At 37.5% G+C, this 23,129-nt stretch overlaps 1 protein-coding gene across 1 annotated transcript in view; it reads left to right on the forward strand.

The window, feature by feature from the left end:
• LOC129058508 (uncharacterized) overlaps nt 1-22,867 on the forward strand; it is a 259,013-nt gene extending 236,146 nt beyond the window's left edge. Inside the window, exon 2 of the mRNA XM_063721865.1 lies at nt 22,585-22,867. The gene's annotated coding sequence lies outside the window, so the exon portion shown is untranslated. The remainder of the gene's footprint in view (nt 1-22,584) is intronic.
• The last annotated feature ends 262 nt before the right edge of the window (nt 22,868-23,129 follow it).

Raw genomic sequence — 23,129 nt, forward strand, 5'->3', positions numbered from 1 at the left:
CATGTTCAAGCTAACACCTGAAAGTCTTCCTTTTCTTTAATTTGAAGATTTTTTGTTTAAATCTTCTCCTTTGTATTGTCTATTATCTCCATTAAAATCTTATTGCAATTATATAAAATGAATTATAAAACATATAGAGACAGGATGTGCTTTCTGGAAATGTTTTCTTAAAGAAGGGGTGTAATTAAATTCTGATGACTATACCTATATGCCTAATTTTAACACCTAACAAAATTTTTGACCAAATTGCTTAACAGTTGATTTGTAAACCCCAGGGTAACAGAAATATCAGAGGCCTAATTCACATCAACTTAGTCTTATTTATTACTCCATTCAAACCTTAAGTGGGTGGTACCATACAGAGTTCTCAGGCCAGAATTTACTTCAAGGTGACAGGGAATTGCTTCATGTGTATATCGTCACTTCATTTTTAGCCCTGGGACTCTTCCTATACAGTGGCCATTTGAAATGGCAAGAGTGCCTCAAAAAGATAGGGAAGTGATCATTCAGCGGCATTCCTCAGTAATGAAGCAAATAAGAGCTGATTGGAAAGCAAATAGCTGTTGGAGGTATTCTGTGGGCTTCGCCGAAGATCCCTGCTGAAACAACCCTCTCATAGTGAGAATCACAATAATTATCCCTTGTACAGGCTTTTTCTTCTTCCTCATCTCATGTTCTCTCTTCCCCAACTCCTATTTTTTGGTATAATCTAATAAACTAATTTAACATAAGACCTTGTTTCAAACTGTGCATTCAGAGAAGATAAGCTAAGGGACTATTGTGGAGGCTAAAGCAACTCTATCTTGGATGCCAACCTGCTATGTTGACTTATGATTAACTCCAGTTCAGGAAATGTTTCTAAGATTTTCACTTTCACTAACTTACTGCGGATGCTGCCTTAGGTCAAAACAATCTTGATATTATTATAAATACTCACTTGCCATGAGCACTACCCTAGGCAATTTCTCTATAGTATGTAAATCCTGGGTCCAGGGGATAATGGCTGGGGATCTATCATCTCATCTCACCGCAAGACATGACTTCTGTTGCTAAGTCTCTTGAATGTTTCTTTCTGAGAAACTGGATTTTTGACCCTCTTTCTTTGCCTCAGATTTTTTGGCCTTTGGGGGTAAGTTTGCATAGACCTGCTTACCACAGAATAATCATTAACAGGAGTAACTCTAGAAAGCTGACCCTGAAGATTCTAGAACTGTTCACTCACCGATTAGAGAGTAATAAAGATTCCCCTACCAGTACAGAGGGAAATTGTGATAACTCCTGGCACAACCATTAAGACCCTCATCTATAGTGGATTGGAACAAAGCACAGGTAAAAAGATATCTTTGGATTGTGGTTTTGAACAATTTTGTGTTTGCCTTACTTGACCATTTTGATAACTTTGTTAACTATTGCTAATTTGTTAACTTCTCTTATTTTAGAAGTTATAAAAAAGAAAAAAATGCACATTCAGTTTAATGAGGTGTTAATTCAAGGAATGCTGTGAGAGTCAGAAATTCTATATGACAGTGTTTAAAAAGATCCATGTCACAGTGATCTTGGGTAGGCTGGGACACACCAGCTCACTGATGGACCTGAAAATGGATTGCTGTGGGACTACAACCCTACTCAGGATATTCTGAGTTATAAGTGGTATACTTGGTTGTTTTGTCTCACGTACAGGGAGGAGTCACCAGAGGTAAAAAAAAATATGTAAATGCCTTGGAAGGGACAAATGACTCAATGTTTGGTCAGGGTTCTTGGAAGGTTTGACAAAATGAGATCAGAGAATAGGAATATGGATGGATTTACAGGAGCGAGCAAAATATGTGTATTTTTTGTGTTTTATATTAATGCCCAGCAAACATTACTCACTACACAGGAAGCACTTAACAATAAGCCAGGTAGACTACTGTAGCTTTACTTGAAGGGATCATTACTTCTCATACTTCCTGTTACTTGTATGATGATTCCTTAAAAAGAATTTAAATTGTAAAAGGGATAAAATCTGTACATTGGTTCAAGAGCTTGAGCTCCCCTTAACCAAAGCTAACCTCACTACTGATAACGCTGAATGTACCAACAGTCATCAGCACAGAACAATGGATATGGTACTTGCTTTTGATATAAATAAATAAATACAAAGTATATAATGATATGGTAGGTGGAGTCCAATATTACAAAGTAAAATAAATCAATGTGACAGAGAGGTGGATGTCTTTTTAAACAGGACGAACAGACTTTTTGAATAAGAGGAGATTGGAGCAGAGACCTAAAAGAAAAGAAGGAACAAGGGATAGGGATATTTGGAGAAAGAATATTTCAGGAAGGTTGAAATTGAATTTCAAAGTCTCTGGGGCGGAAGTAGGCCTTGTGTGATGAAATAACAGCCAGTATGCCAGTGTAGCTCGTGTATCTGAAAAAGAGAATATAACTATATGAAGTTCACAGTACATTTGGAGGGATGATTATAAGACTGCAAAATTCTAAGTTCATGGGTATTATTATGAGTGAAGTGAGAAGCCATTGGAGAATTTGAGAAGAGGAGCCATATGACCTAAATGATAACTTAAGAGAATCTCTCTGTGAGGTGCATTTTGTCCATGGAATAATATTAATACCAGATGCAGGAAGTTACTGTAATACTCTTTTTGTTTTGTTTTGTTTTGTTTTTTGAGATGGAAGCTCACTCTGTCACCCAGGCTGGAGTGCAGTGGTGCGATCTCTGCTCACTGCAAGCTCCAGCTCCCAGGTTCACGCCATTCTCATGCCTCAGCCTCTCGAGTAGCTGGGACTACAGGCGCCCGCCACCATGCCCAGCTAATTTTTTGTATTTTTATTAGAGACAGGGTTTCACCGTGTTCACCCGGATGGTCTCGATCTCCTGACCTCGTGATCCGCGCACCTCAGCCTCCAAAAGTGCTGGGATTACAGACTTGAGCCACCGCGCCCAGCCTGTAATAGTCTTAGAGAGAGATGATCATTGTTTAGACTAGGTCAGTACAAAGAAAGATGGTGAGGAGAAGTGGCCTAATTCTGGATATACATTTGCGTGTACACACACACACACACTCTTATGTACACATTTTTAAAGACATCGACCTAATTAGAAGGGAGATTAGGAAGGATAGGCTCAAAAGTCTATTTTAACTCTCAATTTTTTTGGCCATGGGTCAAAGGGATTAATCAGATAAATATATTTTGTTTCTCTATATAATTAGTAACTCTAGAACTTGGATTATGTATATAAATGTACATAAGCATAGTAATAGGTAAAAAAATACATATTTTCAGATTAGACTCAACATTCATTTTCATTCAATCTTTTAATTATTTGTAAATATTTGGGTAAGCATGATGTGTGACTTGCATTTTCTTTCACACAGCCCAGAGATTCCTTAAAATTTCACTCATAGCTTTAAGGTTAAGAATATGTGTTCTCTGTAGATATTTAATGCTTATGCATTTTTATTAACTTTTTTCTTTAGATTGCCAATCTTTTTATATTACTTCACAAAGAATTATGGGAAAGGACAAACTGTTCAAACTTTACAAGTTACTATTTTAGAAATAGAGACAGACTTACTGTGACTTTTGTTAGAGATTGCTTTTATGTCATGATTTCAACTGATGCACTTTCAGAAAACCTGCAACCTGGATATATCACCGTGATGTGCGAGATGCCACATCATGAGTCACAGCTGAGATGTAATTCATTTCCACGGAGACACATGTCTTCAACTTTTACAATAAAGTTTATTGAAAAATGTATTTGTTAAAAAGATCAACTTTCCTCAATAATATTTTTCTCTTGATTTTAACATTTATATTCCTTGTCACTGGCTTTCCATTAGTATTTTAAATTGACATTTGAAATGACTTCTGTAAAGATAAGAGTCCAAACAGCAGAGATACTAACCTCCATTCACTTTAGGGAATTCAGGGTGAACTCTTTCATCCCAGGTCTTCTTTTCTTCTCCAGAAATCCACAAATTCCTTACTTCTAAAGACTTCTGCCATCCTAAGCTCTTCCCTGTGTCGTATGCTAGCCTTCCTCTGCAGCTGCCATAAAAATTTTCTGTCATTTCATGGTTTAGCAGATCTAGAATAAAAAAAAATGAATTCGTAGAGTTGAACTCATCACCATTTTAAAGTTTCACATAAATGCTTCTCCCACCAAAATATAATATGCTCAGTTGACAGAATGGTTGTGTGGTTAAAACGCAGAAGAGGAAGCCAATCTTTGACTATATGTGTATTATCTTTATGGATCCAACTAGCATTTTGCAAGTCACCCACTATCTTTTTTCTCCTTACTAGTTTGAATTGGCTTATATATGTATTCATAATTATTTGGGTTATGCCTTAGATCAATGCTCATATTCATACAGACACAGAGGTTATATGTGTAGGATTGCATGTAACATTGAGGATGAAGATTTAACTTCTGTTAATAAATTAGTTGCTCTGGATACCTATTCGTCAAAGAGTTTTAGATCAGAAAAAAAAAAAATAGCATCCAAACTTAATGTTCAGTTTACAGATGAGAAAAACAAAGCCCAAGGAGAAGAAGTGACCTATTCCATGGTAGATGGCTAATTATTGAGGGAGCAGTGTCTAGAAGTCATGTCTCTTGTCATTCAATTACACATTTATTTTATCTATAATACCATAGTTACCAATTGATTAGGGTGTTTGCAAAACTAGCAAACTAATGATGTATTTCCTAAAAATGTTAAATTTACAGGAATAATTCATAGTTGAAAACATCTACAATTTCCTATTAGGAAAAATATCCAGCACGCAGCCTACAGCATGCTTGTACGTTTTGAACTGCAAACAAAACTAATCCTCTCGATATTAACCTCAAGTTTAAATTAGTAAATCATATGTAATTACAGTTCAGTGTTTAACTAGGATTTCCTTGAGGAGGGATTGCTTCAGTTTTACACAGAAGCTGACAGAATGCCTAAAGTCAATATACTCCTCCAGGCTAACATTGCATCTGCTGGGCAAACTTCGTCTTTCCTCAAACTTCAGAGGTGAGGAATGTGAATTGTTGCCTAAGTGGATAATGATTATTCACTACAACACTATCCTTTTTTAAAAAAAGATGTTTCTCTGCATAAGACATAAATATTAATAAAGGCTTTTGTTCAGGAATCAGTGCTATGATCAGAGAAGTATGAAGAATCCATACTTCTACAGTTGAGTTAGCCTAAGGGGAGACAGAAATACCTGACCTATATTAGATCACTCTAGCAAATCACTGAGGGAGATAACAAATCTCAGGAATCAAATAAGCACCATTTCCTAAGGACAGAAATACTTCTGAGGACAATGGTAAAGCCGAAACATTTGCTTTGGAACTGCCCTAGAAATGACGCATAAAATTAAAGGGGTACTCCAAACAGACATTTTGTGTAAGACAAAAAGAAAGGTGAAAGAGTGAGATACAGGTATGTTGAAAAGTATTCAGAACTCACACACAGCAAAGCCTCTCTTGTAGCCATATGAATTTCACACATCCAGCTCTCTTTATTTTTAGTTTAAAGGAGGCACTTACTTCAAAACTTTATGATTGAAAGATAATACAAGTCCAGAAACAAGGACCTTTAGATTTTATGTGAACACATCTTTTTCTTCCATAACTGCTGAGGCATTGTCCGTATGTCGCTTTGTGAAACATGTTAGTCTAGTACCTCACTCCTGTATTCTTAGAAGAGCCTAATGTTTGAAATGAATATGCTACTTAATTTCTGCATAACTCATATAAGGTGACTTTAAAATATCAGAAACAATTTTATTCTAAGCTACTCTATTATACTCCTTTTAAATTGGGGTGTGGAGGGGACATTAACATATGTCATAAAATAATTGAATAATCCACTCTGTTGAGCATATTTCAAGTATATTTGCATTCACTCTATTTCCTTGACAAATTGCCAGTCTGAAAACTTTAATATACAAAATTATTAAAATTATTAAAATATATTTTAAATGTCCTCAAACTATGTAGCAAACATATCCAACATGTGTATGATGACCTAAATGGAAAATATGGACCATAATTATAATGTAGCAATTTATGAGTAAGGATGATGCACTGGCTTAGGACCTGCATTAGATCGCTCTACCTCTAAATCCTCACCCTGTTTTTCCTCATGTGTTAGATATAAGTCTTCAGTGTGAGGTCACTCAGACTCGAATTTTACATGAATGAGGTTTTTAGCTGTGATGAAACTATTGAAAACATTCTAAGTTTTTTTATTCAAATACTTTAGATTGTCTCTAGTAAAGTTTTATTTTTATTGGAAAAAAACTTTAAAAAATAACATACGAGTTGTTAGAATTGTTTATGTTAGCAATGCTAGACCTACAGTAAGGTGCATTAAATGCTAATTAAAATGAATAACACTCTAGGGTAACACTTATTTCTTAGAAAAGTATCTCCAGTGCCCTGAAAACATTAATTAGTAAGGAGCTAGATTATTGATGGGGAGAGTTCTTTAAAGATAACTGGGCAGTTACGTCCTTGGGACTAGAAAAGAGAAGATTCCGTGGCTGTGGTCATTGGCTAGTCACTAAGAGAGCAAAAACACAAACATTAAGAAAGTAAAAACAAAGATTCAATAGTATTAATAAGAAACATTCATCTGGCTCAAGCTGTTCTGTTAAGTAGTAATTTTAGCTTAGTCTCAAATGTCTCCCAAAGAAGTCTGAGATTTTTCAAAACACATTTTACCTATGCCCATTGGGTGACTTCTACTGACATCCAGGTGGCATGCTTACCCCTTAAACCCCTTCCCCATATATCTCTTGTAGGTTCAGTTAATTTCTTCTTCTGGGCAATTTGTGAGCACCTGCCAAACTCTGAGATTGACAATGCTTAATGTGGAGGGTGAAGATGTCTGCCTTGAGGCACTGTTTCACCTTGCTCCCAAAGCAGCTGGCAATGCCTTCCATCGCAGCAGAGGCTGCTGGCACCAGTACCATGGCTGCTTTGTGCTCCCCAAGTCCTATGGAGATATTTGAGCTTTTACTCACTTGTTAATTACAAGTCTTAAAGACTCAGGCATAAACCAATGGGATATCACGGGAAGGGAGCTCTGAATGACTAACTGAATTCCAATTGAGAATAATTCCTGCAATCTTATGCTGGTCTTTGAACCACATTTTTGCAACCAGTTTTTCTTAATAAAAATCATACTTTCCCCAGAAATTCTGTATTTCTGGTTTTGGACTGTTCACAAACAATTGTTGGCAACTCAAAACCTCCCAAGGCTTAACTATATTATACCAGAGCTCTGTTTTCAATCAAAAAGTTTTCTGTATAGAAAAGTCAATATTCCTGTTGTACATGACATTCATTCTAAATAATGCTATTACTTGAAACTCTTTCATAGGGCTGATATTTGCAGGACTCATGGGTTACACTGTAAAGTAATCATCTTTTGTCTTCCTCATTGCCTCATTCAATCCACTCATACAGTAGTTAATCTTTATTCATGGTGATAGCTGGGAAAAATTCCATATTTTCTTTAGTAATTTTGGGGCAATTCAAAGTTCTAGCGTCAAATTTAAATCATGAACACAGACTTAGCAGTTAAAATACTGGTCCAAGACATTAATTAAATCATGAACTTAAAGTGAAGTCTTCTCCATTCATTGATCTGGGATCTCCAATAGGTAGGCAGCCTGTCCTACACAAAGAGGTCATGGTGAGCTCCTTCTAATATCCAATAAATGAGCTCTAGCCTTTCTCTCTTTTCAATAAGGCTTGCTAGAGGTATATTAATTTTATTAATTTTCAAAGGACTTAGTTTTAGCTTTATGATTTTTGTATATTATTTGTACAAATTATTGATTTCCCTTCATATTTTGTTATTTTCTCCCTTATACTTTTTTAGTTTAATTTGCTCTTCCTTTCCCAGTATTTTAAGGTAAAATCCTAGGTGTTTATTTTCCATTATGAGCATTTTAACTTATAACACTTAAAGTTGAAATGTACATTTTTTGATAAATACTATGTGTGTATACATCTCACAAGTTTTGCTACACTGTGTTTTCATTACCGTTCAATTCTACTTATTTTCTAATGTGCCTTGTTCTTTTTTATTGTTCTAAAATTTATTTAGAATTGTTTAGCTTTATGCTCACATATTTGGGGCACTTTAGATACCTTTTCACACTGACTTCTAATTTGTTTATTATTTTTTAATTTTGTTATTGTTTTTAAAAATTTGTGTGGGTACACAGTAGGTGCATATGTTTATGAGGTGCGTGAGATATTTTGACAGGCATGCAATGTGAAGCACATCATGAAATTTAATTCAGTTGTGCTCAGAGAACATATTTCATATTATTCAAATCTTTGGAGATGTATTCCATTTTCAGTTCTTACATATTGTCATCTTATTAACCTTTCATGTATATTAGAAAAATAAGGAATATTCTGCATTGGTTGGGTACAGTATTGTATAAGTGCCAATTAAGTCAGGTTGGTGGATAATGTCAGAATTTCTATGTTCTTATCACATTTTGTTTTCTTATCCTAATTATTAGGAGATGCATTTAAATCCTAAATTTTACTTGTATTTCTCCCTTTAGTTTTGTCCATTTTCTATGGACCTGAAGCTCTGTTACAAATGGGTATTAAGGGTGACTATATTTGTTGATTAATTGACTCTTTTATTATTGTGAAATGATTTTCTTTTTCTCTAATAATACTCTTTGTCTTGTAATCTACTTTATCTGACATCTACAAAGAAACATTCTTGTGAATACTGTTTGCATGGATTATTTTTCATATTTTTCATTTTATTCTACCTGCAGCTTTATATTTAAAGTCTTTCCCTTGTAATAATCACTTAGATTGGCCTTGCTTTTTATCTAGCCATACCATCTCTGCTTTTATTTAAAATGTTTAATGTATTTATATTTTTATTACTATTAAGATGGGTTTAAATCAACCATCTTACCATTTGTCATTTGTTTTCTGTGTTCTTGTTCTATCTTTCCAGCATTATTCCACATTAATCAAACATTTTTAATATTTCATTTTTTATAATATTTTTGCATAAATACTTGCTTGATTTAATGCTTACTCTAGGGATTGTTGTATGTATTTTTATATTTGATGTATTTTGAAATAATATTATACAACTTCAGTTTTAAAGAACCCTACAAAAGTATGTACCTACTTAAATCCTTCCATTCCTAAGAGCTATTATTGTCACATATTTTACTTTTACATATATTATGAATCACAAATTATATGTTATTATTACTATCAAATAGGCCACTTTTTTAAATAGAGAAAAGCTCATATGTTTGCATGTTTTTATCAGGATAAATATGCTGGTGTTTTAAAAGCAAAACAGTAAGAAACAGGCAAATGTGGCAATTACAGGTATTAATTTAACACATAAATTTTGAATACTCTTAGAAATATTAATTATATACTAAACAAGCTATGGTTTATTTGTATTTCTGTCTACTACACTTTATCTGCATAACAAATGTCTTCTGTTTTAAATAACAAATTAAATGTAAAAGTAACGTTTACTTTTCCAGGGGATTTGGAAATTTTTTAAATTTTAAATAAGAGAGTGATCCTGGATAACTTAAAAGAATATAAAGCAACATACTTTATATGCATTTGGATTTAATTCTAATTCTAATATTTTGGAGACATAGTTTTATTTCATTAAAGCTTAAATGGAAAAAATCAAGTTACATTATTTCCTCCAGGGAATTAAAATTAGTTTAAAAATAACTGCCTAAATAATTTTATACTTGATATAATGTCTAATCTTATCAGAAGCCCTATTGCTGCTTTTGTCATTAAATACAGTAAATACATTCTAGCACTCTTCTTATGTCCCTTTTTTGTTTTTTAACAGACTTCATCGAAAGCAGAGTCTGGCTTCAAGTTGAACAAGTTAATGAATTTAGTCAATCTATATTAAAGGAAAAATTAGTTAACATCTTTCTTACCACACCCATGACAGTTTGATTTCCATTTGTCTATATTATTTGGAGAATTCAACTCTTTATTATCAATAGGATGATTGACTATCAGGCAGTTAAATTTTGAGAGTTGAGAGCAGAGGGAGAGTAAAGGAGAAGCTGAGTAGAGAATAACTGAGCATTTTATGTTTGTTTATTAAGGAAACAAAAGAATGCTGTACTGGATTTGCTCATTTTCCAATCATTTGTGTTGAGTTCAGTAGCTCCTTAAGTATTTGTTTTCTTTAAATTTTTGTATTTTCCAAATGTCACATTTTCGATGAATGTGAATTGGTGTATAAATAAGTAAAATGCATTGCATGAACTCGCAGTATAAAATAGGAGTAAATACAATGAAATCTTGTCATTGCTCATACAGCCTTCAAATCCAAGGTTTCATTTGCCAGGAAAAGAGAAACTGAATGTAATTGCTTTTCAACACTGAAGTAAAATGCTTGTGTTCTAGGACATTTCAGTTTTGTGTATTGATGGGCAGTGGGGAGGGCTGATATACTATTGCTAAATTGCTAAATGTTATTAGGAAGGTTTCCTAAGTTTAAGGGTATAAAAATGTCAGTCAAAAAACCATACTTGTGGTGAATCATTCAACACTATTAAACCTGATGTGCCTCCTAGGTTTAATGTTGCATTAACTTCATCTTGCATTGACTTCAAATCCATTACTGAGTTTTGGGTCCAAAAATACCCTCTTTTTGCCAGCATTTATTTGTAAGATTCTTCTGATTGCACTGAGTTTCCTGTGCTGTCTTCCAATAATGACATTGTTTCAGCTGTGAGAACATATTAGGAAATATATGATGCTTGCAGTTTTGCAGAAGTTGATTTCCCCCTGTGGAATTATCTTCATTCTAATTTGACTGTAAAATCCCCCATAAATTATTTCAATCTCATTTTAGACTGGGACATATTTCATTGATTGATAATAGCCTTAAATTACTTTTTATTGTGATTGTAATGTTTTCTTGTCAAATAGCAGGAAACAGTAAATTATGGAGTAATTTAACAGGTGGAAATATACACAAGCAAAAATTGTTAACAACAAAGATAAACCATTAGAACAAATTCCAGTCTGCACATACCTAATCAGTTCTTCTATGTCTACAGCTTAAGAAAGCAGTTCTCTCTGCCACAAAGTTTAGTTAATCTAGAATCCTGAAATCATTTTTAAAATGTAATCTGTATATTTGAAAATCATGGAACCATAAAATTAGAATGCAACAAAATATATTTAATGGTATTTATTTGGGGTAAGTTTGCTTTAATACCGGAGACTCCATATTGAAAGCCCAGTATTAAACTCTTATGCTAGCCATAAACCAGTAAAGACACCTTGACCTTAAATGAGCTTTTCTAGTACACACTCAGTCAAAATGATGTCATCACTTTTAGTGAAAGAGAAGTGGGTTACAGACAAGAAATATAATTGCACTGAGAATACTGTAACCATAGAGTTTTCATGGAATTTGTTTGCACATTTCTGATGGAAGTCCTCAGGGATTTCTAGTCGGCTCTAATCAGAAATAAAAAGTTATGAAAATCAGTTTTCTTTCATAAGAAGGCTGAATCCGCAAAACCTTCTAGTTATCTGAGTGGCACTGTTGTCTAATCAAACGTGAGTACTCCATTTCTAAACCCAAATCAGATCCACTTTAGTGTCCTTAGAAAATAGCTCAACATTTCCAGAATCCAGTGACATAATTAAAGAAAAACATCACTTTGGAGAATTTCAACAACCCTTAATCATGGACCTGTCTTTTTGGAAATTTTGAAATTATTAAATTTACCACATTGATTAATCAAATTAGCAATAGTTAGTTATTATAAAACCAGATCAGTGAAGAAATGAGAAAATCCAAATGCAATAACACGACAAATAATAAACTATATTTTATTTTGGGAAATATTAAATAATATTAAATAATTGTGTGTGTATGATAGTGTGTAAATTGTATGCTTGACTGCATTTGTGTATCTGTATATCTTTAAAGGTATCTTCAATTAAATATTACATTACATTTTTAATCACTAGAATAGCATACACTAGCATTAAATAAAGCTAAAGAAATGTACTATATAATTTTTTTCAATGAAGTAATGGGATGTGGTGGAAATTATGTGGATTTCTGAGCCAAGAGGCTTGGATTCAATTGCTGGTTACAATATATACTTTTTATATAATTTTGTTCATGGAATCGTTTTCTGCATAACTATAAAAAGGGTAAGACTTGTTTTAAGCTATGGCACTAAATTAAATATCATGTTTACACCTGCCTTAAATCCATTCTGAAACAATAAATAATGACATAAATTGTTTAGCATAGAGTGGACGCTCCGTAAGTTTTAACCATATTATTTTACCAAATCTAAACTGTTACTCACATATGAGTGGGTTCCATTGCTTGGCAGGTGACAGCCCAATGACTACAACCAAAGAGGTTTAAAGAAGAGGATTTTATTATTTATCAAAAGTAAGAAAATCAGGGACAGTTCCCAAAGCAATGCCTCTTCAAACAAAGATGAAAGTGAAGCATTTATTGTGTTGTTCAGCTGAGTCATTGTACATAAAGGACAGGTAAAGGCAGCACAGGCACCGTCATGGATCATGCTTCTTCATACATCACATATATAGAAAATGGTGAATAAGCTCCTCCCTGGGGATGGATGTTAGTGTGTGATATGGTTTGGCTCTGTGCCCCACCCAAATCTCGTGTCGAATTGTAACTCTGTGTTGGAGGAGGGGTGTAGTGGGAGGTGATTGGATCATCAGGGTGGATTTTCCCCTTAGTTATGATTGTGGGTGAGTTCTCATGAGATCTGGTTGTTTGAAAGTGTGTAGCACTTCTCCTTTGGTTCTCTCTCTCTCTCTCTCTCTCTCTCTCCTGCTGCCATGTGAAGAAGTGCTTGCTTCCCCTCTGCCTTCCACCATGATTGTAAGTTTCCTCAGGACTCCCCAGCCATGCCTCCTATATAGCCTGTGGAACTGTGAGTCAATTAAACCTCGTTTCTTTATAAACTACCGAGTCTCAGGTAGTTCTTTATAGGAATGTGAGAACAGACTAATACAGAAAATGGTAATACCGAGAATTCACCAAAGTTTGCCTCCAATTTAGGCATCTCTGGATCCAACATGTTTTTGTTTGCCAGGGCTGGGCTTCTTCCTGTAACTTTTGGATGCAACAAAACCTCAAGGTCCAACAGTTACTAATGGGTACTTTTTCACACTGTGCATCTGAAAATATGGGGACCCTGGATTGCAAATCTCCCCGAAACATTCCACTCCTGATTCTTGAGAGGTTAGAGATGGAGCTCATTCTTCTGTATCTACTTCATGTTGTGTATTCTAAAGTTAAAGGAGTGAAACTCTCCAGCTGCTGAGTTCACATAAGTTTTTGGGTCACCTAAAATTGCTTGAAGGGGCAAGTATTATATAAATAATACAAGCTCAAGATGGAACTGCTAGAGTTTGGAGGACACAAAGTTTACTATCAATTTAAATGTACAGGGACCGAAAAGTAACCTGAGAACAATGGCCACTAGGGGCCCCAGCAGAGAAGGAAACCAGGTGACGTGAGAGTGCATTCTAAACTTGGTTGGTTGAGCTACACTTTTTGTTGAAGTAACACAGCTATTCTGCTTGTTTAAACATTTCCTTTATATTAACCTCTGTTTACCCAAAGGCATTTACCCAGGTGCAAAAGAAGATATTGGTGTCTGCATGTATCCCTCCTTGTTCTGTTAGTAAATAGTCTAAGTCCAATCAGTTATTCAATACTACATTAGCTAGTGAATTTAAAGAAAGGTGCATATTTTGAAGATTCTTCATCATTTTAGCTTCCAGATTCTCAAGTGTTCAATTTAAATTTCTTAGGGTGACCTCAGGCAAAATTCCAACAAGAGGCAGCCAGAATTAGTCCAATAACCCTTTGTGGTCTATTATAGTGGGTGTTCATATTATGAAACGTTATCTAATGGGCCCCAGAAGGCCCACAGTACATTGTCCTAGCTGTATCACATTGTCAACACAGGGGTGACCCACTGCAAGTAGCAGATAGGAAAGAACCATAGAGAATTTATAGGTAGGGAGCTTGTAGTGGGGTGAGCCACAGATGAAAACATATCCTCGAGGTGCACACACTCTCGTGGGAGTGATGAAGTTTAACAGCCAAGCAATTGAAGGCCCCAAGGGGCACAGGTGGTCCCATCGCATTAGGGGAATAAGGATCCTCCATAAGTCAGGCTAAGATCTACTTGTCCAGTTGAAGCTCTTCCATCAGCTTTGAGGGTGAGAAATAATGGTTTCCAATACCAAGGAATTTATTTATCCCTTGCCAAAGTTTACATTGATTATGATAACCAGTGTTATGATCTATTATGTCCCCACAGATCTCTGTGGGAAAACACTAATGGTTGGTGTTTAGAGTGCAATGGCTAGTGAGGTTAAAGTTGAAAAGGTACATAACAGATTCCTCTCCATAACATATTTGATACTTTCCCTCTTTTCCTGAACTATTTAAATGAACAAGGCCTGTTCTCCTGGTGACATGGCCCTTAGGGGTGAATTCCACAATCTATAGGCCATGAAGGACCCATTCAGATCACAATGGGCACAGGTGGGACTTGGGATTTCCACTTTGCCACCCTGAGGTTAATGTCTCCCCTCAAAGATAAGTAACAAGCCACCTCGTAGGACTCTGGGGATGCCTATGGCATATTCAACATTGGACAGGTTATTCCCACTGGGTATAACATGGGAGAAGTTTACTATGCATTGGCTTCCCAGAGACCACTGGCTGAGAAGCCAATGGTCTAAAATGGCCAACCAGTATAAGGGAAAGAGAGGGTTCATTCTAAAATATTATATGGAGAGATTCATCACCAACTAAGAATCTCAACAGAATATAAAAGGACAATAAGCATGAAGATTCCTACAAGGATAAGAAAGATGTCTACTATGTCAAAAGAATGACAAGGAAACATTTTACTTATCTGAGCTTTTTATTCTGAAAACCAATTTGAGGTCTATGACAAGTTCACAAGTGTGTGCTGCAGAGGCCTTCTCTGGGAGCTCCTGGGCTTTGTTCACTCCGGAGTGATGGATCCAGGGAGTTATTCCCTGGAGTTTAAGGGAATAATATGTAGTTAGAAGAGTTAGGTAGGGCCCTATCCTTATGGGGCTGAGTTGGTCCTGGGGGAACATTGTCTTCCAGGTCTTGAGCTGTGCCCAGTCCCCTGGGTTGTATGAGTGAAGTTTTCCCTTGGAGGGGACTGTGAGGCTTAGGTTGCCAAAAGGGTTAAGAGCAGCTACCATGAAACCCAAATGAATGATGTGCTTTTGTGTCTCTTCCTATATCCTCGTCTGGGCAAGAAAGGCAGCTGGTCAGGCCCAGATAAGGCCTTTCATATAAGATTTCAAAGCGCTAAGTCCCACTTTGCCTCTAGGTGCTGCTTGTATGTGGGCCAAAGCTATGTATAATAGCTTCAACCAATTCTCTTTGGCTTCCTGACATAACCTGGCTAAAGTACCCTTGAGAATTCTATTAGCCCTTTAAGTCTTCCCTGAGAATTGTGGTCTCCAGGCAGCATACAACTTCCATTGTATGCCCAAGACATGGGAAGTTTTGCCACTAAGTTAGAAGTAAATAAGGAGCCATTATCCTTCTGGATGGACCTAGGAAGACTGAATGGAGGGATAGTGTTTTAAGTAAAGTCTTTATGACTTTATGACTTTTCCTGCCTTTTTGGTCCAGCATAGAAAAGCCTCTATCCAACCGGTAAGGATATTAACAAGTACCAAGGACTATTTAAATCCTCCAGGAACCATAGGCCTAAGAGTGAAGTCAACATGCCAGTCTTCCTTGGGCAGTTCCTCTGAATTGTATCACTTTAGCAAAAGGAGGTATGGGAGGTCTGATTTGGGCATTGTTTTTCTGACTATATAAATGTTAGTCCATCACTTTGTGGTTATTTCCTTGGGGTTCTCATTATGAGAAACCATGCATAGCCTGAGGAGTCAGGTGAATGTTTTACAATAGCCCATCTCAGATTTTTGGGCACTCATATCCCGCCTCTCTTGCTTAGGGCCTATCCCAGTGAGAGGGAACTGATGATATCCTCTTGTGTGACCTCATACAATTCCCCAGGGGACACTTCAGCTTATATTTGATTTGTAAAGATGTACTGAAGAAAGCAAGGACATTTGGAGGACCTCCCCTCTTCTTACAACTCTTTTAGTCACAGAATCTGCCAGGTTGTTCCCCATTAGTATTTCAGAGTCCTCATCTCATGACCCCAGCAATGGACTACAGTAATCTGTCTAGGCATTCCCATCACCTGCAGCGTTGCCAATATTTCTATTGCATATTTGATTTCTAGATTAGTGGCATTGAGAAGTCCGCTTGTCTTCCAGAATGCGCCATAGGCAAAATACACAAAGAATGCGTATTTTGTGTCTATGTAAACAAGTCATGGCCTTGTTCTTTCCTAGTGCTAGGGCTGTGGTTAAGACTATTATCTCCAGCCTATTGGGCTGAAGTCCCTTCAGGGAGGCCCTTAGGCTTGATAGTCTCTTGTAGGGACACAACTGTGCATTCTGCCCTTCTTTGTCATCCTTCCTTGAACTGACTGCCATCTACAAGCCATATGTCTTCCAAACTAGGAAGAGGGTTGCTCTGCAAATCTTTTCTACTGATATATATTTCCTCTATGTTGGGGAGCAGTCTTGGATTAGGGTATCCTTGGTAATGGGCATTAGGTTAACAGGGTTTAGGATTTGGCATATATGCAGCAGATGTTGAGGGTGTACACCAGCACGGCCCAATACTGCAGAATTCTGTTGCTTGTTAACCAGTGATCCCCCCTTGGCTTCCAACATACTTACTTGTCACTTGGTGGGAGACCTGAATTGTCAAATCTTGGCCCATTGTGAACGTCTCAGCTTCCTGGGTAAGTGTACAAGTGTAAGCCACTGCCATAGTGCAGGTGGATCACCCTCTTGCAATACCATCAAGTTGTTTAGAGAAGTAGGTCACCACCGTTTTCATGAGTCTTAGCATCTAGGTCACTACTGTTAAGAGCTACTCCCTGCCTTTCATGGATGTAGAGATCAAAAGGCTTAGTGAGGCAGAGTTAGAGCTGGAGTTTCCAATAGCAGCTTTTAAAGCTTTCCAGAAGGCCTGATTACAGCCTCTTCCATTTGAAAGCTTTGGTGTTGGACCCTCAGAGCTTGTCACAAGGTGGCTTTGCTATGAGGCCAAAATTTGGGATCCAGATGCAGCAAAATCCTGCCCTGCCCCCAAATCCATGCAACTTCTTATGGTTTCTAGGAGGGCCCAGACAGAAACAGCCAATTTCTGGTCCTGGAGAAGCCTGAGCTGCCCCTGAGAAATAACATATCCTAAATATTGAACCATTGGACCATTCCCTTCGAAATTTGGGCCTCCTTTTTTTTTTTTTTTTTTTGACACTTTATAGCCCTTCTCTGTTAGAAAGTTCAGGACTAGAATGGTGTTTTTATCAGAGTCCTCCTTAGACGGGCATGAGGATACCATCTGCATACTGGATACTGCATACTGGATACTGCATACTGCATACTGGAGGAAAGTGCTCTGCCCTTCTGCAAGTCCTGCAAATCTTTACTTAGTATGCCCCCACAAAATTGTTGGGGAGTTCTTTGAGGCCCTGGGAGAGGACCATCCAGCAATACTGCTGTCTCTGATGGATCTTAAGTTCTTCCCATTCAAAGGCAAATAATTCCTGAGAGTCAGGGCTTAGAGGAACACAGAAGAAGGCATCTTTGAGATCCAGCACAGTGAAATATTTGTTGTGCACTGGGAGTCTGGCTAGCAGTCTCTGGGGATTAGACACTATGGAGTGAATGTTTTTAGCAGCTCTGGTGATCACTCAGAGATCCTGCACAAACCTATACTTTCCCGATCTTGGTTTCTTAATAGCAGGATGTGAGTATTTTATGGGGACTGACAAGTCCTGATCAGCTCTTGGCATAAGAGGCTTTCTAACACAGGCCGTATTCTCTGTAGTGCTTCAGATTTGGGGGATACTGTCTTAACCTTAATGTTGGGCTGTTTGGTTTTAACAATACCTGTACAGTTTCTTCAGTGACAGCCCTCCTATTTTTTCCTGTGACCATATTTCAGGGTTATTTGTGTTAAAATATCATCTGAGGCTTTCATGAAGAAGAGCCAGGAAGTCAGCTCCATGAGATCTTGGAACCCCTACTTCTAACTGGTCTTGGTTGAGGCAGGCCAAGTGGCCAGTGGCTCTGTGTTTTGCCAATAAATTTCTCCCTAGCAAAGGGATGGGAAACTCAGGGCCATACAGTAACTAGTGGATCCTGGCCTGTGAACCAACTTCACAGGTAAAAGGCTCCTGGAACTGAGTATTGTCTTCCATCCATGACATCTCTTTAATATTGCACTCTTTTTTTTGAGAGCCCACCCTTCCTGGTGGCCAGTACAGAGAATGTGACTACTTTCAAGAAGAAATGTGATTGGCTGCCTACCTACTTGTAAGATAAAACAAGGCTCCTATGGAGAAATAGGGAGGAACGATTTGGGAACCCATGGAACCCCATTAGTCCTCTTCTCCTGTCAAAGGGAGCTGTTGAACCTCCCTTTGTTTACTCCAATTAACAGAATGTTTGATGGTTTCTTTCATTCTTCTCAACCACACAATCTGGTAATGTTCAATTTTTTTTTTTACTCTATTCTGGTACTGGGGTCCCAGCTGGGTTCTGCACTTGGGGCCAATGGCTCTGCCAGCCATTAAATGCTATTATCAGGCTGGTTAGCATGCTGCTTGTCAGCCTTATACCTATCCTTAGCCAAAACTATGGATTTCTCCTTAGCAGTTAAGAGAGTAGCCATCAGGGTCTGAATATCATAGGGTTGTATTCAGAAAAAATTCTCCTTGTAAGAGAAACAGATTCTTCCATGTTAGCTTAGGCCTTTGGTAAGTGCTTTCCGATTACAGAGGTCAGAGATGGTAAAAGGCACATGCACTCAGATCAAACTCCTATTATCCAGTCTTACAAGCCTCCTGGCTTGTAAGAGCTCTCCTTCCAGGTTGTACTATCTGGGAGAGCAGGATAGATGTTGGAAGAGGGAGGAGGCCCGTGACACATCAATTGGAGTTTACTTTCCAAGTCAGGTGAATATGGGGGAGGAGACTTCCCTTGTAAGGGTGGAGAACCAGGGTGTTTGGGACGGCAGCCTCATTCTCTCCATCCTCCTCAGTGTTGGATTTCATGGGGTGAAGAAGGTCTTTCTCATCTGAAGGCTTTCTAGGACTGGGAGGACTTTCTCTAGTGGCACTGCCAGAGGTCCAGGTGGTTCCACCTTAAGAGCACAAAGTCTTAACTTTATCCACAGGGCCTTGTTCTGGTAAAGAACCAGAAAATATTGGATAGGACATCTCATCCTATTTCTCTTTTCAGTTACAGGAATAAATCTAACTGCAGAATACTAAGGCAATTAAGCAACTTGCTCTCTGGCCATTGTTCTGGTCTACCTAAGGGATATTGTGGCCAGCTGCTATAATAACCACAGACTCAGTACTTAAACGTACTTAAGCGGAACCACTGAGTCTGTGGTTCTTTGTTACAGCAGCCGAAGCTAACTAATACAGTTTCAGGCCAGGTTGTATTGCAGAAGCGAATCTTCTGCTCCTTCGTCATGGGGGTGGTCTAGAGATTTTCCAGTGCTGGAGGACACACCCTAATAGGTTTTCCTCTAGCATTGATGTTCCATTCCCCATATTCTATGATCTGTTTCCCAATTTCAGGGTCTGCTCTCAACTCCCAACGGGTTTAAACAAATGGGGAGCAGTTACCCAAAAGTGTCATGATTGACTTTTTCTACTTTTTTTTTTTCTCAAAAAGTAGAAAACGTATCTGATGTTTAGAACAAACCATAAACAAAAGTACAAAAGTGCAAGGTTAACCTGGTGGGTCCCTCGCACAGCCTCACAGACTTCTCTGTTCATGCTGCCCAATAACTTCTTGGCATTAGACGAGGCAGCTGCCCCTTCCTTTTAAAAACTAGTACATAAGAAGAATGCACCCAGGTGGTTCAGGTATATTATAGCTATATGCTTTTCCTCCTAATAATTTCCAAGCCTAGCTGCGTGGCTAGTCTGTCAAGGTCAAGGGCTTCCAGTCTTCCCTAGGTCACTTACAGCTTTGGGATATGCACCCCAATCTAAGGGCCATAAACCTACCTTCTTGGAAAAATTAATAGCTTATCTCCCTGTTGGCTAGCTGGATCCTGATTGCCAACCACCTCAATGGACACATATTTCAATAATTCAGACCAGGGGGGTGGCCATTGCCATTTGCTTATCTGAATTATTGAAATACATGTAATGGCGATGTCTCTCAATACTCCAAGGCACAAACCATCCAAAACCAGAGACTGACATGTGCTGCAGTTAATCCAGGGATCCTGTTGCTAGATCCAGAGAATTCACTCTGTTAGTCACTCTGTTAGTGAACTCTATCTAATTCACTCTATTAGTCCACCCATGGGGCTAAGACCACTTACCATCTTGAAGGAACACTGAATGAAAGGTCTGGACAGCCACTTCGACTCTTTCAGGATAGGTCCCAGTGATGGCCCAGCAGTCCCAGGGTTGATTTGTGCTAAAATATCATCTGAGGCTTTCATGAAGAAGGGCCAGGAAGTCAGCTCCATGAAGTCTTGGAATCCCTACTTCTAATTGGTCTTGGTTGAGGCAGTCCAAGTGGCTAGTGGCTATGGGTTTTGCCAATAAGTTTCTCCCTAGCAAGGGGATGGGAAACTCAGGGCCATACAGGAACTAGTGGATCAGGGTCTGTGAACCTCCACAGGTAAAAGGATCGAGAATTGTGCTCAACCTTCTCAGGCAGTGTGAGCAAGTTAGCCGGGGTGAGCTGCTATTGCCCACTGCTTTGCCCATTGGGAGCCTTCGAGGAGTTAGGGCTAGGACGTGGGTCCTAGTCCCGTCTGTATTTCCAGAATTTGTTACCTACACAACAGGTAGTTTCAGTTGCTTGGCAGGTGACAGTCCAATGACCACATCCAAGGATAATTTAACAAAGGATTGTATTACTTGCAGCAGGTAAGGAGACCACCAGGGATAGTTCTCAAAGCAGTGACTTTGAACAAAGATAAAAGTGTGGCTTTTATTCTGTGGCTTAGCTGAGTGATTATATGAAAAGAAGCAAAGGCAGTGCAGGCAGAGTCATCAGTCATGCTCTTCATATATCACGTGCATAGAAAATGGCCTATGGTAATGCGGAGAGTTCAACAAAGTTCATCTCCAACTCAGGCATCTCTGGATCCAACTGGTTTTTGTTTTGCCAGGGATGGGCTGCTTTCCAGAACTTTTTGAAACAATAAAAACTCAGGTGCAACAATTACAAGTGGATACTTTTTTACAGTGTGCTCCAAAAAACCTGGGGACCCTAGGTAACAAAACTCTCCGTTTGTTAGACAAGATTATGTTCTACTATGAAAGAACAAATAAGCAATGATGCTAACATTTTAAAATACTTCAATACAATAGGTGTTTTTATCTCCTTAGCCTTCAAATGTCATTCTTCTCTTCTGAAAGATTCGAAATTGCCTATGCTTCAATTTCATCTTAATAAAAAATATACAAGGCTTCAACCACTTGTATGTTTCTTTTTTAGGAGTTACAAACCACTTTGTAGTTGACTTGTTTCACTCATAAAATGGGCACCCTACTATTATGTTCCGTGACTTTTCATTCTCACTTTTTTTATTCAATGCCAAATCGATGAATATTTTTTCATTTTTAAAAGTTTTTAAAAATTGTTTTAAATGAAAATTATATTCAACATGTAAAACACCAACATACATATGAATCTTACCAACAGGCTCTAACAGTACATTTTAAAGAAAAATAACCTCATGCTTTCAGCAGGGGGAGTGGGAAAAGAACCATTTTAAAATACACTAGTGCATTCTGTTCTTATTTTCCAGAACCTAAACTACTGGGGTATTATCAGAGCCTAAATAACCTGAAGGAAGGAAAATACTCAACTGCAGTAAGCTAACCATCCTCCTCCACCCAAGGGAGGTGAGGGTGACCAAGAAACATTTGTGAAGTTTGCAGTCTAGAGGCATAGGCTCACTAAATGCTAGAGACCTCATCATAGGACAAAAGAATGCTTTCCCTTCCCATAAACCTCACTACCACCTTACCAAAGGCTTATTTACAATAGTTTATTACCCAAATGCATCATGTTCAACTATCAAGAAAAAAGTCATGAAGCACACAGCAAAAGGCAAAACAGACAAACAAACAAAACACACGATTTGAAGAAACAGAGTAAGCAGCAGAACCAGACATGGCAAAGATATTGGAATTATCAGAATTTAAAACAACTACAATTAATATGCTGAAAGCATGCAAGAACAGATGGGTAATGTAAGCAAATAAATGGAAATCTTAAGAACAACAGTAACAACAAAACCTAGAGGTTAAACACACTGTAAAATTAAAAAAAAGTAATGTCTTTAATGGGTTTGTTTGTAGACTGGACACAGCTGAGGAAGAAATCTCTGAGCATGAGGACATCGCAATAAAAACCTCCAGTACTGAAAAAGCAAAGGAAACAAAGACTGACAAAAACAAGACAGAATGACCAAGAACTGTGGGACAACTACAAAAGACTTGAGAATAGCAGAAAATAAAGAGGGAAAGGAACAGAATATATATTTAAAAATAATAATGACTGAGAATTTCCTTCAAAAATTAGTGTAGACACCACCCCACAGATGCAACAAGCTCAGAGAATGTCAAGCAGCATAAATGCCAACAAACTACCACTTAAGCATATGATTTTTAAACTAAAAATGTTTAATGAACAAATAAAAATTGTATATATATAATGTATACAATGTGATAATTTGATGTATAGCTTGTGTAATGATTACCACAATCAAATTAATGCAATCATCACCATGTGTATTGTGTGTGTGTGTGTGTGTGTGTGTGGTGAGGACACTTAAAATCTGTTCTCTTATCAGATTTCAAAGAAAGTTTGTGTATTTCAAAAAATTCATTCCGCCAGGCATGAT

Source organism: Pongo abelii, chromosome 2 (genome assembly GCF_028885655.2).
Source record: "Pongo abelii isolate AG06213 chromosome 2, NHGRI_mPonAbe1-v2.0_pri, whole genome shotgun sequence".
NCBI classification, from domain to species: Eukaryota; Metazoa; Chordata; class Mammalia; order Primates; family Hominidae; genus Pongo; species Pongo abelii.